The sequence below is a fragment of the Schistocerca serialis genome, chromosome 3 (genome assembly GCF_023864345.2).
Source record: "Schistocerca serialis cubense isolate TAMUIC-IGC-003099 chromosome 3, iqSchSeri2.2, whole genome shotgun sequence".
Taxonomy (NCBI): Eukaryota; Metazoa; Arthropoda; class Insecta; order Orthoptera; family Acrididae; genus Schistocerca; species Schistocerca serialis.
In genome coordinates this window covers 928674270-928691445 of record NC_064640.1, presented here as the reverse complement: position 1 = coordinate 928691445, position 17176 = coordinate 928674270, and the positions used below count along the sequence as shown (strand labels likewise).

General features: G+C 42.1%; 1 protein-coding gene across 1 annotated transcript in view; it reads right to left on the bottom strand.

Moving 5' to 3' along the window:
* Window positions 1-17176, bottom strand: part of LOC126471198 (neurogenic locus protein delta) — a 1411427-nt gene that overhangs the window by 1296132 nt on the left and 98119 nt on the right. The window lies entirely within an intron of this gene.

Genomic DNA, 17176 nt, shown 5'->3' with positions numbered 1-17176 from the left:
GTGGAGTGACAACATAAAATCAGTTACAAACGCGGCAGACGGCTGGTTTCGATGCGTTCGTAAGATTCTGGAAAATTGCAGTGTGTCTAAAAGAGTCATGTGCCACCCATAATGGAATACTACTAAATAATGTGGAATCTATATTGTGCCGCACTGGCAAGTTATACAGAGCGTATACGAAATGTGCAGCGGAAATAGTGAGTGGCGTGTCTGCCTTACGGGAAGGCTTAACAGAACTTCTGGAAAAATATTAATTGACACACACTCAAAGAAAAAAGAAATTAGACTAACAACTACTCCCACAAGGAACAACCCTTTCCATGCTTTTTCCGTGAATAGATCGAGAATAAATGTTAGCAAATGGCCATACCAATGATACTGATTCGCATAGTACAGATTTTTTTTCGTGTAATGTACTTCATACAGGAAACTGTTTTCATTATGCATTTTGAAGAAGAGAGTGATATATCCCTGAATAGGAAACCGAAATCGGAACTCAGTGAACCAAACTCATTTTTCTTAAGAACCACCGTGAAAAATAACACCAAACATGAAACAGATACGAAATATCGAGGCTCATTTTCAATAAAATTCGAGTGTTGCTCAGTTATCCGTACAGTTAAAAGTTGTAATGCCTCTAAAAGCAATTGTAGTAAGACGACTCGTTATTTTTCAGTTTAGTTCGTAAGATCAGTACTATAAATACTGCGTTGAAATTAAAAATAGTGTAGAAATGAAAGTTTAATTGTTGTTATACTCTCATCTCAGCTTCGTTCGTTTGTACCATATTTTTTATGGTTGTCATGTTTTCTGTACGTTATAGACTGTCATGACGTTTTAACATAGCGTTAATACACCAAGAAGGTCGTATAGGAAAACTGATAATAGCTTACAAAGTTCTAGTAATAACTGGCTGTCTACCCTCGGAACACTTTTCGTCTCTGCCTCTCTGCCTTCTCTCTTATCTGTAGTGAAGCATGTGCAGTACGTGTGTAGAACATGCATCTAAACATCATGAGCGTTCACTGAAATTTTTTCAAGAGGGTCAATATTCAAAAGTTTCTAGTTTTGATGGAAATGATTGGGTAAGTCTGAAAACGTATCGTGCCGTAAGAACTAAAATTGACTAAAACAACACAAAATTTATTGTTTCTCTAAAGATTTATAAAGACCTGCTTAATATTTTTATGTAGATTACTTTGCTATGTAAACGGTACGCATATTTCATCACTACATCTTCTCGTTATTAGTATGAATATGGATGAGACCCTTTTTATTCGAAACTCTGAAATGACATGCTTATATGTTAGAACAAATAAGCCCTCGGTCACAAATATTAAGTCACAATTGACCAGGTTTCGACGCTACTATGAGCGTCGTCTTCAGAATTAGACTAACTGTTCTAAAACATATTAAGTATATAATACATTAATAAAATTAAAGTTTGTAATGACTGGAAAAAGATGCAGTACTTACAAGTCACATATTAAAAAAGGTCTAAGCCGGAAAGGCGACGTCGTAATTAGTTGTAAGTAAGAAAGTGAACCGCTAAGGACTGCTCGTACTTTAGTGAACAAGGGTTGCAACAAGACTTAGGCTTAGGCTTATTTGTTCCAATACAATTCTGACACGGTCACTGAACCTTAGCAGCTATGTTCAAAGTTTTATGCTTATATGATTATATGCAAGGTATCCAACGAGTTATGAAATAAAGCTAGAAAATTTTCACAAAAATAATGTATTTAGACTCCGACAGTGCTAGGTTTAAATTGAAAATTAAAAATCTGGAATAGGAAAACAAGTCAGAATGATTGTGAAAAAGCTACTGGGCAGCTACAAAAATGTAACATTAATAACTCTCGAATGGAAGAAACAGGAAATAAAGTTTTAAAAAAGTCTTACTCAACTTTGATTTCATTATAACATTGTGCTTTTAAAAATTCATATCTATTCCGATAACGGGTTTATTGCAGTATTTTCTAGATTTATGTTTTTTTAATGTAGACTGGCATAACGTAAGATAAAGAAAATGGTTTCTGAAAGATAAATTTTTGGAATGGTTAGGTAAAGCTAGCCTAGGGCCAATAAACGACTAGGTGGATGTGGGAAAATCCCAAAAACCACCGTCAAATCAGCTTGTAATATCACATTTTAGGAGCAAAGAGCTGCTTCAAGCTAATTGCTATGTGACCGCCCGATGCGGTACACAAGGTTATCTTCACAGTGCACCACACTACAGAGACTCTCAGCGTGGCTCCATGCTTAAATTGGTCAGTCGCCTCCTAGACGGCGCATGTACGAGAAACTAATTTGTACTTCCACTATAAGACTTTCAAATAGGCCTTTCATCCGCCGATAGTTACGTCCGCCTCCACAGAGGGAGCCGAAACTTGTAACAATTTTACAAATCGGCTAAATAGTCCACAGGATGGCATTCACATGGCGAGCACACGATTTTAGCGACTGCATGCCGTTACTCGGCCAGTTACTGTTCCATTTCTAGCAATCATGGCTCAGCAGTTACCGTCGCAGTTCAATAGTTCGAGTCTTCGGACAATTTACGCCGAGGGTCAAACATTATTTGAGTGACAGTCAAAGTGTTCACTACATGAGAATCTGAACTTAAGCTCTCTTAACCACGATTACATTAGTTAGAAATCGTCCACTGTGTTGGGTTAGATTAGGTTTATCGTGCCACACCACCTCACAGAGCATGAGTTGAGTATCTAATTTGTGATGTATATTCTTTTAGTAAATAGTTGTTGTTGCACTTTTGCGTTGGCACTAGTGATTCTGTTTTATACTTATTGTTCTGTGAAGAGTGTTTAGCTAGCATCCCAGCGGGTTACTCGCATTTAGCTATATATGTGTGCGGCATGGGGCTCGCATCCTGCTATCTTTATGTTGGGTGACTACCACAACTGTGCACAGCATTAAAACACTTCTCTCCAGTTTGACATATTACTCTGCAGTGTGCCAACCAGAAAGCAGAAGTCGTAACTCTGTAACTGCAGGTGGTACTGCGTTGTACCCACAGACATTGAGGAGATCCCAGTCCTGGATAGCTCATTTTTTTTTAACCTCGAAATTTCACTCTTCTTTCCCTCTCTTCAATGGCAGAAAAACTATTTTCTGTTATCGAGTGACGTGTTTGAGATTAAGGACAGGCCTAAATGTACACTCCTGGAAATAGAAATAAGAACACCGTGAATTCATTGTCCCAGGAAGGGGAAACTTTATTGACACATTCCTGGGGTCAGATACATCACATGATCACACTGACAGAACCACAGGCACATAGACACAGGCAACAGAGCATGCACAATGTCGGCACTAGTACAGTGTATATCCACCTTTCGCAGCAATGCAGGCTGCTATTCTCCCATGGAGACAATCGTAGAGATGCTGGATGTAGTCCTGTGGAACGGCTTGCCGTGCCATTTCCACCTGGCGCCTCAGTTGGACCAGCGTTCGTGCTGGACGTGCAGACCGCGTGAGACGACGCTTCATCCAGTCCCAAACATGCTCAATGGGGGACAGATCCAGAGATCTTGTTGGCCAGGGTAGTTGACTTACACCTTCTAGAGCACGTTGGGTGGCACGGGATACATGCGGACGTGCATTGTCCTGTTGGAACAGCAAGTTCCCTTGCCGGTCTAGGAATGGTAGAACGATGGGTTCGATGACGGTTTGGATGTACCGTGCACTATTCAGTGTCCCCTCGACGATCACCAGTGGTGTACGGCCAGTGTAGGAGATCGCTCCCCACACCATGATGCCGGGTGTTGGCCCTGTGTGCCTCGGTCGTATGCAGTCCTGATTGTGGCGCTCACCTGCACGGCGCCAAACACGCATACGACCATCATTGGCACCAAGGCAGAAGCGACTCTCATCGCTGAAGACGACACGTCTCCATTCGTCCCTCCATTCACGCCTGTCGCGTCACCACTGGAGGCGGGCTGCACGATGTTGGGGCGTGAGCGGAAGACGGCCTAACGGTGTGCGGGACCGTAGCCCAGCTTCATGGAGACGGTTGCGAATGGTCCTCGCCGATACCCCAGGAGCAACAGTGTCCCTAATTTGCTGGGAAGTGGCGGTGCGGTCCCCTACGGCACTGCGTAGGATCCTACGGTCTTGGCGTGCATCCGTGCGTCGCTGCCGTCCGGTCCCAGGTCGACGGGCACGTGCACCTTCCGCCGACCACTGGCGACAACATCGATGTACTGTGGAGACCTCACGCTCCACGTGTTGAGTAATTCGGTGGTACGTCCACCCGGCCTCCCGCATGCCCACTATACGCCCTCGCTCAAAGTCCGTCAACTGCACATACGGTTCACGTCCACGCTGTCGCGGCATGCTACTAGTGTTAAAGACTGCGATGGAGCTCCGTATGCCACGGCAAACTGGCTGACACTGACGGCGGCGGTGCACAAATGCTGCGCAGCTAGCGCCATTCGACGGCCAACACCGCGGTTCCTGGTGTGTCCGCTGTGCCGTGCGTGTGATCATTGCTTGTACAGCCCTCTCGCAGTGTCCGGAGCAAGTATGGTGGGTCTGACACACCGGTGTCAATGTGTTCTTTTTTCCATTTCCAGGAGTGTACATACCTACAATATAGCATGGCTGTATTCTTCCGAGTGTGTACTAAGTCCTTAGGTTAGTTAGGTTTAAGTAGTTCTAAGTTCTAGGGGACTGATGACCACAGCAGGTAAGTCCCATAGTGCTCAGAGCCATTTTGTAAAGCTGAATGCGAAATAAGCAAGCCGTTATAGGCTTTCTTTTTCCATAGACAAATAATAAACTACTCTTGTGATTCTGTTGTGCATCAAGAGGCAGGGTGGCGTTCTTACAGGAACTGGACATACAGTTAAACGTTGAGCCCAAAATACGTCCAATTCTGCCGAATACCCACCTCACTGAGAGATGAATGCTAGGTTAAAAAGCAGATTTTAAAAACTGTCGTCCAACCGCAACTTTTCAGTTTCGAGCAACGCGCTTTACCGCTAAACCGCCAGGCCTATCCTAGGTTCTGCTCAAGCTTTGTTGCTCTCTGGAATTGTGGCAGCTGTTCCTTTAGTGCTTTCCCTTCTCTCCTCTCCAGCTGACCAGCTCGTACCGTGCGTCGCTACCACGAGATATCACTCTAAACGCCTCTTAAATATGAACATATAACAGTATTAAAAGTACATACAATGACAGAAAAAATCGCAACATCAAAAAAAAAAAAAAAAAATTAATGAAGAGTAATGGAATTTTGGGAATACATTTGCCTTGGTAAATTTGAAATGATCTACATTGCAGGGCCACAGGTTAATGTAAGCGCGAGATAAGCCATTGCAACTATGAAATACTGGTATATTAATAACCAGTGTAAACACCAGTATGTAGAGTGCAAACATGCAAACTTGCATGCATTGTATTGTACGGGTGCCGGTTGTCAGTTTGTGGGAAGGAGTTCCCTGCCTTTTGTACTTGGTCGGCAATACAGGGACGGTTAATGCTGTTTGCGGATTATGCTGGAGTTGTCATTCGATGATATCCCACAGGTGTAGGTCCAGTGTGTTCAGTCGGAGACAGATCTGGTGATCGAGTAGGCCAAGGCAATATGTCAACACACTGTGGAGCAAGTTGTGTTACAAAAGCAGTATGTGGGAGAACATCATCCTGTCGGAAAACGCCCTCCGGAATGCTATTTACGAATGGCAGTCCAACAGATCGAATCACAAGACTGACGTACAATTTTGTAGTCAGGACGCGTGGGATAACCACGAGAGCGCTCCTGTTGTCATACGAAATTGCACCCCAGATCGTAACTCTAGGTGTACGTCCAGTGTGTCTAGCAGTACGATGCTCAGGAGCCATACGCCGAACACTATGGTCTTCTTTCTCGGTAGCGCTAAGTGAGCGTCCAGAGCGACCTTACATTCTCGTGACCACCGCTGCCAGCAATCATGTGCAGTGGCTATGTTCCTGCCAAGTCTTTATGCAGTATCTCAGAAGGAACATCCAACTCCTCCTAGCTCTGTTACACGACACAGTTCAAACTCACTGAGGTGTTGATAATGGTGTCTTTGTCATCTTAAAGTCCGCCCCGATAGCTGAGTGGTCAGCGTGACTGACTGTCGTCCAAGGGGCCCGGGTTCGATTCCCGGCTGGGTCGGGGATTTTGTCCGCTCAGGGACTGGGTGTTGTGTTGTCTTCATCATCGCTTCCCGGCCAATGACCCCAAACGCTCATTTCATTTTCCATTGTCGTCTTAAAGGCAGCCCACCTACATCTACATCTACATTTATACTCCGCAAGCCACCCAACGGTGTGTGGCGGAGGGCACTTTACGTGCCACTCTCATTACCTCCCTTTCCTGTTCCAGTCGCGTATGGTTCGCTGGAAGAACGACTGCCGGAAGGCCTGCGTGTGCGCTCGAATCTCTCTAATTTTACATTCCTGATCTCCTCGGGAGGTATAAGTAGGGCAAGAGATATATTCGATACCTCATCCAGAAACGCACCCTTTCGAAACGTGGACAGCAAGCTACACCGCGATGCAGAGTTTACTAAACATCTCCGTAACGCTATCACGCTTACCAAATAACCCTGTGACGAAACGCGCCTCTCTTCTTTGGATCTTCTCTATCTCCTCTGTCAACCCGACCTGGTACGGATCCCACACTGATGAGCAATACTCAAGTATAGGTCGAACGATTGTTTTGTAAGCCACCTCCTTTGTTGATGGACTACATTTTCTAAGGACTCTCCCAAAGAATCTCAACCTTGCACCCGCCTTACCAACAATTAATTTTATATGATCATTCCACTTCAAATCGTTCCTTATGCATACTCCCAGATATTTTACAGAAGTAACTACTACCAGTGTTGGTTCCACTATCATATAATCATACAATAAAGGATCCTTCTTTCTATGTATTCACAATACATTACATTTGTCTATGTTAAGGGTCAGTTGCCACTCCCTGCACCAAGTGCCTATCCGCTGCAGATCTTCCTGCATTTCGCTGCAATTTACTAATGCTGCAACTTCTCAGTCTCAAAGATATCTTACGCTCAAGACCATCATAGCGTGTATTTACAATAAACTTGCTTTGCAACCTCACAGCGGCGTTACTAGCGCCAGTATTATGCGTCTGACCTGAAATTTGAATATACATCCTTTTGCCGATATAGACTCACGCATACCAATTTTCTTTTATGCGGCGCAGTCCTTTTTGGTGTTGCCATTTTTTTTACGGCCAATGTATGTTAGGTACTCGTCATTACTATAAACAATAAATCATTTAGACAAACATTCATCTTGTATCAGTATTTTTATTAGTGAAAACCGTATAAAAATCAGTTCCTGAAATTAGCCATAACATACACAAAGAGAATCGTAGCTAGGGCTATAGCTTACATATATGATAGACGGAGATATGTATATTGATTATGAATATAAATTACTTTCAATTGATGACATTACTATAAACAATAAATCATTTAGACAAACATTCATCTTGTATCAGTATTTTTATTAGTGAAAACCGTATAAAAATCAGTTCCTGAAATTAGCCATAACATACACAAAGAGAATCGTAGCTAGGGCTATAGCTTACATATATGATAGACGGAGATATGTATATTGATTATGAATATAAATTACTTTCAATTGATGACATACTCAGGTTCTTAGACAGTTTCGTTGTGATCTCTACCATAAACATGTGGTATCCTGGAAATTAATCACACCGTTCGAATCGTACCGTATTCAATCACCGAGAGACGTGATGCAGTGAACTCTTATTCGGGAAAAAGATGGTCCAAATCTCCACCGGGCCACCTACATTTAGGTTTTCCGTTATTTGATCGTAGTACATAGGGCGAATGAAGGGATGGTTGCTGTGAAAGGGCGTTACGCATTTACTTCCCCAGTTCGAGCTTGTGTTTCCATTTCTCGTCCTCAACAGCACGTTAAACTCACTTTCCCAACAGCTTGTCGTCTACTTGTTAGCGTCGCTGCCTCTAGATCGTGAGGTTCCGTGTTCGATTCCCTGCCAGATCGGAGATTTTCTTCGCGCAGGAGTTAGACGACTGTGTTGCCCTAATCGTTTCAACTCATCTTTTTCGAAGCGCAACGCCGAAGTGACGTCAAATAGAAAGATTTGGATGGTTGTCTTGGATGCTGTTCACTGTAATAAAGGACTGATACTACTAGAAAACAATGAAATACTTTCATTCTGTTTTCTTTCTGTGATATATAGTGCGTAACAACAGTCAGCCGAACAACCGCTAAGCGGCGTCTCGACCATAGATCACTTCATTTTTCCTTTCTTTCTTCATATTTCATCTAATACAATTTTTCACTTATGTATTATTCCTTCCCAAGCGCCATTAAGCATTAACTTTACAATATTTGTAATGCAAAACTGGGATTTTAACAGTATTTTAATATATATTATTACGAACAATGCTAAATTTTGACTGAAATTTCTGTTGAAAAGTACTTACGAACTCTTGTTAAAGTAAATGAGCTCCAGTTTTACAAAAGCTAAATGAAGCTTGAAATAGAAACCGTGTATGGTACGATGGATAACGAGCTTTCTGTGTAAGTTTCACGGCGGGAAACATCTGCTGTCTATCACTTGTCTTGTGGGTGCCGCAAAATGGACATCGAATTTTTTTATCTGGTGATGTCATCTTCAGTAACGCAATACGGAAATCAGGCAGAATCTCGAACGGTTACGACTGAAGCTTCACCACTGCATAATGTAGGTCGACGCCGACCTACCGCAACGGGAGAACCGTTACCGCAGACGTAGCTGCCTGGAGCGATGAACAGACAAAAATCCTATTTTCTGTATATTTCGTTACTGCAGTTCAGGAATAATGCTCTAGAAATAACTGTTGCATTTGTGTTTATGAGTGGGACAATTACATCTTCGTCGTGAGCTCGATTTTAGCTGAAGATACAAAGTGGTATATGTAAAAAAAAATAAAAATAAAAATAAAAAAAGAGGCCCAATACTCATAATACTATGTCTGAGAACTGTCGTCATGTAACAGTTTCTGGAATGTGGCTAAAAAACGTTGTGAAAACCCTCTAGTCACGACGTGATGCAATGCGTTAGAATCCCAGCCGTTTTCAATGCATTGCTCTTTTCTGTTCCAGCAACATTTGTCCATTATCTAAGGGGGGAATACAGTTTATATCTATCTGTTTTTATACAACTCGTCTATGTTGATTTACATCTAAATATTGAGGCCGTTGAGTTTTCCTTATCGGCTGAGCTGGTCTCGAATAAAGATCAATACCTATGAAATTGATTTCTTTCTCTGTGCACGTCCCTGTACTGTACATCAATCTGTTTCTCAGTCAAGGAACTGTCTCAAAGTTAAATATTGTAGCTCTAGAGATAACCCTATTGTGAGGAGAAACTGATTTCTACTCACAGCGAAACCAAATCCCAGAATTAACTTAACTAACTGTTTAAAATTCTTGGGCGGTGTGACCAAGAGTCGGAGATATGTCGGTAGTATGCAGCTACCAACTTCGAAATAGGCGAAGGTCTACGAACCAGTAACGGCTAAACGTATTAAAATTTAAAAAAAAATTAGAACTTCCAGTTCCAAGGCTAAACGCTACAATGAACAGTCACGAAATCTCAAAAATTAGGTTTTACTCCGATTTTATTTGTGGACGGAGTCGGTTAGGTTGATTTTTAACAATGTAACTGTCAAAATGGAAAACATAATTAAAAAAAGAACAGAAATATTCAAATGTAATCTGTCAAAGTATTCACATAATAGTACAGTAATTCTCTATACCCGCTTCTCAGGTCAGTGGGTTTTGAAATGGACAACACTAAAGCAAACATTGCTAGTCAGATTATAGCAAAGCAACTGAAACCAGTAAAAGGAACTAAGGCAAAAGAGATAAGATAACTCATTTTCAAAGTTGATCATGAAGTAAGTCTGGTTACTGTCTTAGATGCTGTTCACTCTATTGCAAAGTTGCCACAAAAGTCTGATATTACTTGAAAACATTGAAATACTTTCATTCTCTTTCTCTTCTGTGATGTATAGTACGAAAAAAAACGGAAAATTATACAGAAAAACTATGTGTGACTTTAGTCCAACACCCGCAGACTCTGTAACAAATGATGAAATAAATAAAAAAACACATAGAAAATCAGATAAATTTAATATCTTTGCCCTTGTTTATCAACAAGACCTAAAACGAAGTTATAATTTATCGTTCGCTTGAAAATGAAGTTACTGTAGTTATATTCGAAATGCAAGGGTTTCGGGGATTGTGATCCAAAAGATACTGTATTATACAGTCTGCAATTTTTATATTGTGTATTGTGTATTGTACAAAATAGCTATGGAGGCATGGGCCTGAACTGATAATTGTCACGAATTTGTAAGAAATTACCCAACAACTGGTTCAGTGGCTACAGTCACGCTGTATTTTAAATGTAGAAAAAATTAACTACACGGAAACAGTGAATTCATTTGACTATACCGTCTACTCGAAGTATTTCCAGCTATTCGAAGCAGTACTATGCGAAATGCGCCTGCGACTTAAATGTGAATAAAGGACTATTATTTACTTTGGATGAGCAGTCAAACATTGTCAACTGCTCTTAGGGCAAATTAGTCAGTATTTTCAGTATGAAGTACAAATGTCTAGTTATTACAAGTATCGAAACAGCCTGCAAGCTCCAGGACACCACATATTATTGTGTCTGATCACGTAGAATTGCTCTTAAGTCGGAAACAGTGGTATTAATTTTCCCAGAGGCTACATGAAATATTTCAAGAATTCGTTTTTAGATGTAATATTCGGAGCCCTATTTTATCTTTTATATTCCAAAAAGGATTTCAAGCACAAAATAAAAGAAATTATCATACATAGAAAGGTGTAATAAGATACAGTTTTTACTTACTTCTAGAGTGTACCAAACTCTAAGAATGGCATTGTGAGCGATACTAAGAGTTTTGAGTCCTTACCACATACCGGGTCACATCTTTTGCGACCCACAGCATCTCACACAGAAAGCTTTGACGAATGAATGAAGAAACTCATAGTGCATATACAGAAATGTAATCATTATGTACTGCACTATACCTGTATCGATATACTTTGTATAAGTGCACAAGCTTCCGCGGTCGGCGTTAGTTCAAATAAAATTCTCTGGATGTTAAGCTATGTCTTACGTAAAATGAAATCGATGGGCATTGTGGAGGAAACATTTTACTGTTCTTAGTCACTTGCTTTAGCGAATGGAACGAGAGAAAAATTTTTGCCTGTATTGTTGCGCAGGGATTTCTGTGGTCTTATTCTTATGCTTAATTAAAGAAGTGTATGGTGAAGGCAGTAAAGTTGTTTCACGATCTGACTTACACGTAGGTTCTGTAAAATCCTGCTGGCCGGAGTGGCCGAGCGGTTGTAGGCGCTACAGTCTGGAACCGCGCGACCGCTACGGTCGCAGGTTCGAATCCTGCCTCGGGCGTGGCTGTGTGTGATGTCCTTATGTTAGGTTTAAGTAGTTCTAAGTTCTAGGGGACTGATGACCTCAGAAGTTAAGTTCCATAGTGCTCCGAGCTATTTTTTTTTTTTAATCCTGTCTGGTAGAGTCCTCCCTTCCAGAGAATCGTATCTGAACGAACTGAACATCAGGATAACAGTCTTGTACTGAATGAACCGTCTGGTTGATCTCATTCGCCGACGTACAGCAGTTTTCTAAGGTTCTTCTCATAAAGCCCAAACGTAAAATCGTCCTCCCTGCAAAGCGTTAGCGCACATCACCTCAGATACTACGCCACAATATTTCCTAAGTCCAGCGACGTGCCACAACACCGCTCTTATTGATCAACGAGTTGCATTTATTATGAAGTGCATTGGAGTGGGGAGGGGCAGTAATAGCTAACTAAAAATTCGGTTACGGCCAGCCTAATTTCGGTTTTCTATGAAAAAAATTATCAATATTTGCATAATTTCGTTCGCTTGATTGAAAGTTAAGTCATCGTTTATTCCCTCTGCGGGTTGTGATGGTCTCACATATGCACTCTGCTAAAGAGTGAAGGGTGGGGATATGGTGTCACCGCCAGACACCACACTTGCTAGGTGGTAGCCTTTAAATCGGCCGCGGTCCGTTAGTATACGTCGGACCCGCGTGTCGCCACTATCAGTGATTGCAGACCGAGCGCCGCCACACGGCAGGTCTAGAGAGACTTCCTAGCACTCGCCCCAGTTGTACAACCGACTTGGCTAGCGAAGGTTCACTGACAAAATACGCTCTCATTTGCCGAGACGTAGTTAGCATAGCCTTCAGCTACGTCATTTGCTACGACCTAGCAAGGCGCCATTACCAGTTACTATTGATACTGAATCATGTACAGTCAAGAGCGACGCCTCATCATTAATGGATTAAAGTTAAGTATTCCACCAGCTACGTCCATTTTTCTAAATTCTAATTTCCTTGTCCAGTTCCAGACCTCACGCCAGCCTGCGTGAGCTAAAACGCGTGCCTTTCGGCTTCCTCTAATAACACGGTGTTGGCTCTCCTGCCAACCCACAACAGGGGAAGTGTAGAAAACAGTAGGGAGAGAAGGGAGGGGGAGGGAGACACGACAGATCGGGTTATCAGAAGTACGTTCTCAGAGTTCAAAAAATGGTTCAAATGGCTCTGAGCACTATGCAACTTAACTTCTGAGGTCATCAGTCGCCTAGAACTTAGAACTAATTAAACCTAACTAACCTAAGGACATCACACACATCCATGCCCGAGACAGGATTCGAACCTGCAACCGTAGCGGTCGCTCGGCTCCAGACTGTATCGCCGAGAACCGCACGGCCACTCCGGCCGGCGTTCTCAGAGTCACCACGGACTGAAAAATTCAAAATAAAGATGACAAAATGTGCAGTTATAAACAGTTTTAGCTCTTTCGAAATTCACGAGCCAGTATTCCTAATGCGAGACTTATTTCACTTTGAATTATAGTCGTGTAGCCGGCCGGTGTGGCCGTGCGGTTAAAGGCGCTTCAGTCTGGAAGCGCGTGACCGCTACGGTCGCAGGTTCGAATCCTGCCTCGAGCATGCATGTGTGTGATGTCCTTAGGTTAGTTAGGTTTAAGTAGTTCTAAGTTCTAGGGGATTTATGACCACAGATGTTGAGTCCCATAGAGCTCAGAGCCATTTTATAGTCGTGTATTTGTGAATTTTCTGTCGGTATTCCGGTGAAAAAGGAATTACATTTAATGTTAGACGCAGTACACTAATTATTAGCACTGTGACTCTATAGAGGTATTTCTGCAAAGAAATGTTTAAATCAGGATACCTCACACAGTAGAACGTCCAACGTAATCTGGTGAAGGCCAGCAGACAGCGGCGCCCTCGCCTGTTAGGAACTTGGTCTAGTCACAGAGTTATGCAACATATGTGGGTGCACGAACATTGTCGGTAGAAATGCCCGGACAGAATGTTTGGCCGCAGCTGGGGGCCTTACCGTCACCCGAGAAAAACTTGCGCCATGCTTGCAGCTGTGGGCCACGTGGGAACACGGCTTCAGCTAACGAAGGCCGGCGTGCCAAAACAAAAGCGTGCTTCGCTGCGCTGCCGCCATTCACAACTGGCGCTGCGCCTGTGCCTCGCCCCTGCACTCACTTCCGTCGCCCACACCAAATATTTGGAGGAAGCGGCGGAAAAACCACGCGATCCGTCGGAAACGGTCTTAAAACCGCAAGCAATGTCAAGGCACTTGCGCCATCGTGATTAAAGCCCGGACTGCTCTGATGCCCTTTAGTTCTCACTTCAAACTATATACAGAATTTTAATATCGTTTACCAGCGTCTCTACTCTGCTCAAATGTTTTGTTTATTTTTTGTTAGTTCTGGAATGCTTACGGTGATTTAACTATTCGGAGTAGTGGTGGCCCCATAGTACAGTCTTACATTTCGAACCGAAACAGTTCGTTTTCATTCATTGCCGTCACCAGATGGGCGCATTAGAATTCCATACTGCCTTTTACAAAGTGTGTTAACTGCCGTTCTATTTATTTTGGTTGTAAGGAATCGAATAATGTTGGATAAAAAAGACAGAACATTTCATTCAAAGCGTGATATAAGCTTATAGATATAATCACAGTTTTCAGGCTGAAATGTTTGTAGATGTGAATCGATTCACTTATTTTAGCACTAGGTAAACTACAGATTAGAACAGTGAACTGCGTTGGGACTGAGATTGTGCCGGAAAGTAGCTTAGCTCTTAAGCTGTAATTTGGCCCAGAAGCAGTAAAACACAATGACCGCTCAAAAAAATAGCTCTGAGCACTATGGGACTTAACTGCTGTGGTCATCAGTCCCCTAGAACTTGGAACTACTTAAACCTAACTAACCTAAGGACATCACACACATCCATGCCTGAGGCAGGATTCAAACCTGCGACCGTAGCGCTCACGAGGTTCCAGACTGTAGCGCCTAGAACCGCACGGCCACTCAGGCCGGCAATGACCACTCAAGTAGATTTACTAACAATATATAGAATCTTGTAGACTTTTCTTTGAAGTGTCAAAAAAATATAGAGAAGATTGCTTAAAGTCAATTGCAGCTACATTTTGTTACCTTTGGTAGTTTTCTAAATATCCATAACATTTTACGTTATTGAGCATAAGCTGTTGTTGACATTGTCCTCCAATCTGTGTCATCAAAACTGCATGAAGTATCATAAAGTATGACGTGGGTTGTAGAGTGCTTCTTGAAACATTCCCGAGCAAAATCCATAAAACGTACTCCTCACCAGCTTTAAAAGCGATCAGGTGAGTGTTATCATTTAGGATACCACTGCATTCTAACAGAACACCGCAGTATTTAGTTACCATATTATTCCGGCTGATGGTGCAAGTGCACATTGGTGTGTCAGGATAACTACAGAACTACCTCACATTTCTTACCCTTCCCTTTTTCCTTTTTCCCTAGCTTCTCTCCTCTCCTCTTCGGAAGATGCTGCTGACAGTAGGGGTAGCAACTCTCTGGTTCTTTGGCTCCCTTAAAAGAATGAATACGACTACTGTGGACTATTGTGGGGCAAGTTGAGAGTTGGAGATTAACATTAATAACCGATATCATGTCTATAACCTGAAAAGGGGCCCTGATAATGTGTCACAGACTTCTTAGTTTCTTCTTTTGGTACATACGGGTTGGTCATCATAGCTGATCAACCTAAGTGACACTTAGGTAACACTGTTTTCCTGTTTTGTGTCCTGTGTTGTCATTCCAAAGCTTCAGTATTTATCGTTTTCCTTTTGTGGACTTTTGGATTGTACTCTTCCATGCCATGTGCCCGTCTGATGAACCCTTTCTATTCTACCGTTTGCCTGTGGATTTAAAGCACTTATCGGAAGTTCCTTAATATGCAGTAACCATTCAATCAGAGATAAAGTTTACTCCTTGGTCAGTTATTATCGTCTCAGGCGTTCCGAAATCGAATATCCGCCATTGCGTGTGGTACTGTTTTGACCTGCTGGTTTGGTATGGCTATTGTAGAAACTAAATGTGAAAAATGATCGATTATGGTCAAAACATACTGGCATTTGTGCCATTGTTCTGAGGCATCCAATTCTATCATTTTTAATAATTTGTCTGCCTCACGTAGCCTTTGCAAAGTAATCCTTTGGGGACTAGGCTCCATCCTTTGCATGCATAGTATACTACTTTTTACATAGTAATCGACGTCCTGTTTGCTGGTTACCCACTAGTAATGTGGTTCTACTGTGTGTTCCGTTGACCTGCGACCAGCGTCACCAGCTAAAATCAAATCGTGATCCTGCCTCAACAATTCATTTCATTATTACTCTTGCACTTAACACGTAGCCCATATCTCATCTCCCTGTGCAATATCCCTAGGTCCATGCTGAATTGCAGCTACCTCGCAAACGGCTCACAATCAGATTCTTCGCTTTGCTCTTCAACCCAACCATCTTTGTCTGTGCCAGCGCATTCCATGGCACGTACCTTACAGTGTAGACGCTCTGCAATTTCATGTAACCTTCTAGGGTGATGTATTACAGCACAATCGAAGTTACCGAAGTGCCATGCCCAGCTAGTTAACCTACTACTTGAATTATTATGTCCTAATAACAGTTTGAGTGCTACGTGATCGGTTATTACTCTAAACGATGTCTATGTAAATAACATTGGAAATGAGGTATTCTGAATATTAATGCCAACATTTCTTTCTCAGTTGTTAAATAATTCGTTTCTGCCCGATCAAGTTGTCTGGATGCATAGGCTATAGGATGTTCCTGGTCATCTATTTCCTGACTCAAGATGCAACAGAGGGCAAAACTACTAGAGTCGCAGAACAGTATGAACTGTTTCTGGAAATCTGGAAAGCCAAGAACTGGACTATATGTTAACAAATATTTTAGTTTTAGACATGCTGCCTCACAGTCCGGTGAACAATGTAACTTTATCCCTTTCGTTGATTACTGTGTGAGAGCTCTCGCAAATTCAGCGAATTTTGCGATAGAAATAGGCATAGCATAAATATTATTGTAGTAGATGTTGGAAACTTTTTTATGGCATAAACAATACTTGGATTATTGCCAATCTCTTTCTGGCCAACAATGTGGCGCAAGTAACGGACTTTTTGTAAAACGAAATAGCAGTTTTCCAGGCTAAGGGTTAACTGTGCTGCACATATGCAGTCGAAAACTTCACATAAACGCACTATATGCTCCTGGACATCTTTGTAGTATACAACTATATCATCTAAACAGACCATGTATAGCTTTGGTTTTAATCCTTGCAATGAACTCTCTAATAATCTCACGAAAATAGTCGGTGAATTTTTCTGGCAAAAAGGCATCCGGTGATATTGATAATAACCATAAAGGGCTGATAATTCTGTCAGTGGACGATCTTCAGCACTACCTCTGATTGACGGTATCGACTTCGTTGGTCCACAGCGTAAATTATCGACGCTGGCCCAGATTATCTGATGGTTTCTGTTACATTGGTCATTGGGTAGACATCTGATACTGGTTTTTATTAAGTGACGGTAGTAGCAATTTCACATGTTTTGCTGCCATCTGGCGATTTTTTCAGTATAATGATGACAGGTGCCGACCAGGGGCTATTACTTCTTTCTACGATCCCATCTTGAGGCTGTTCACTGATAAAGT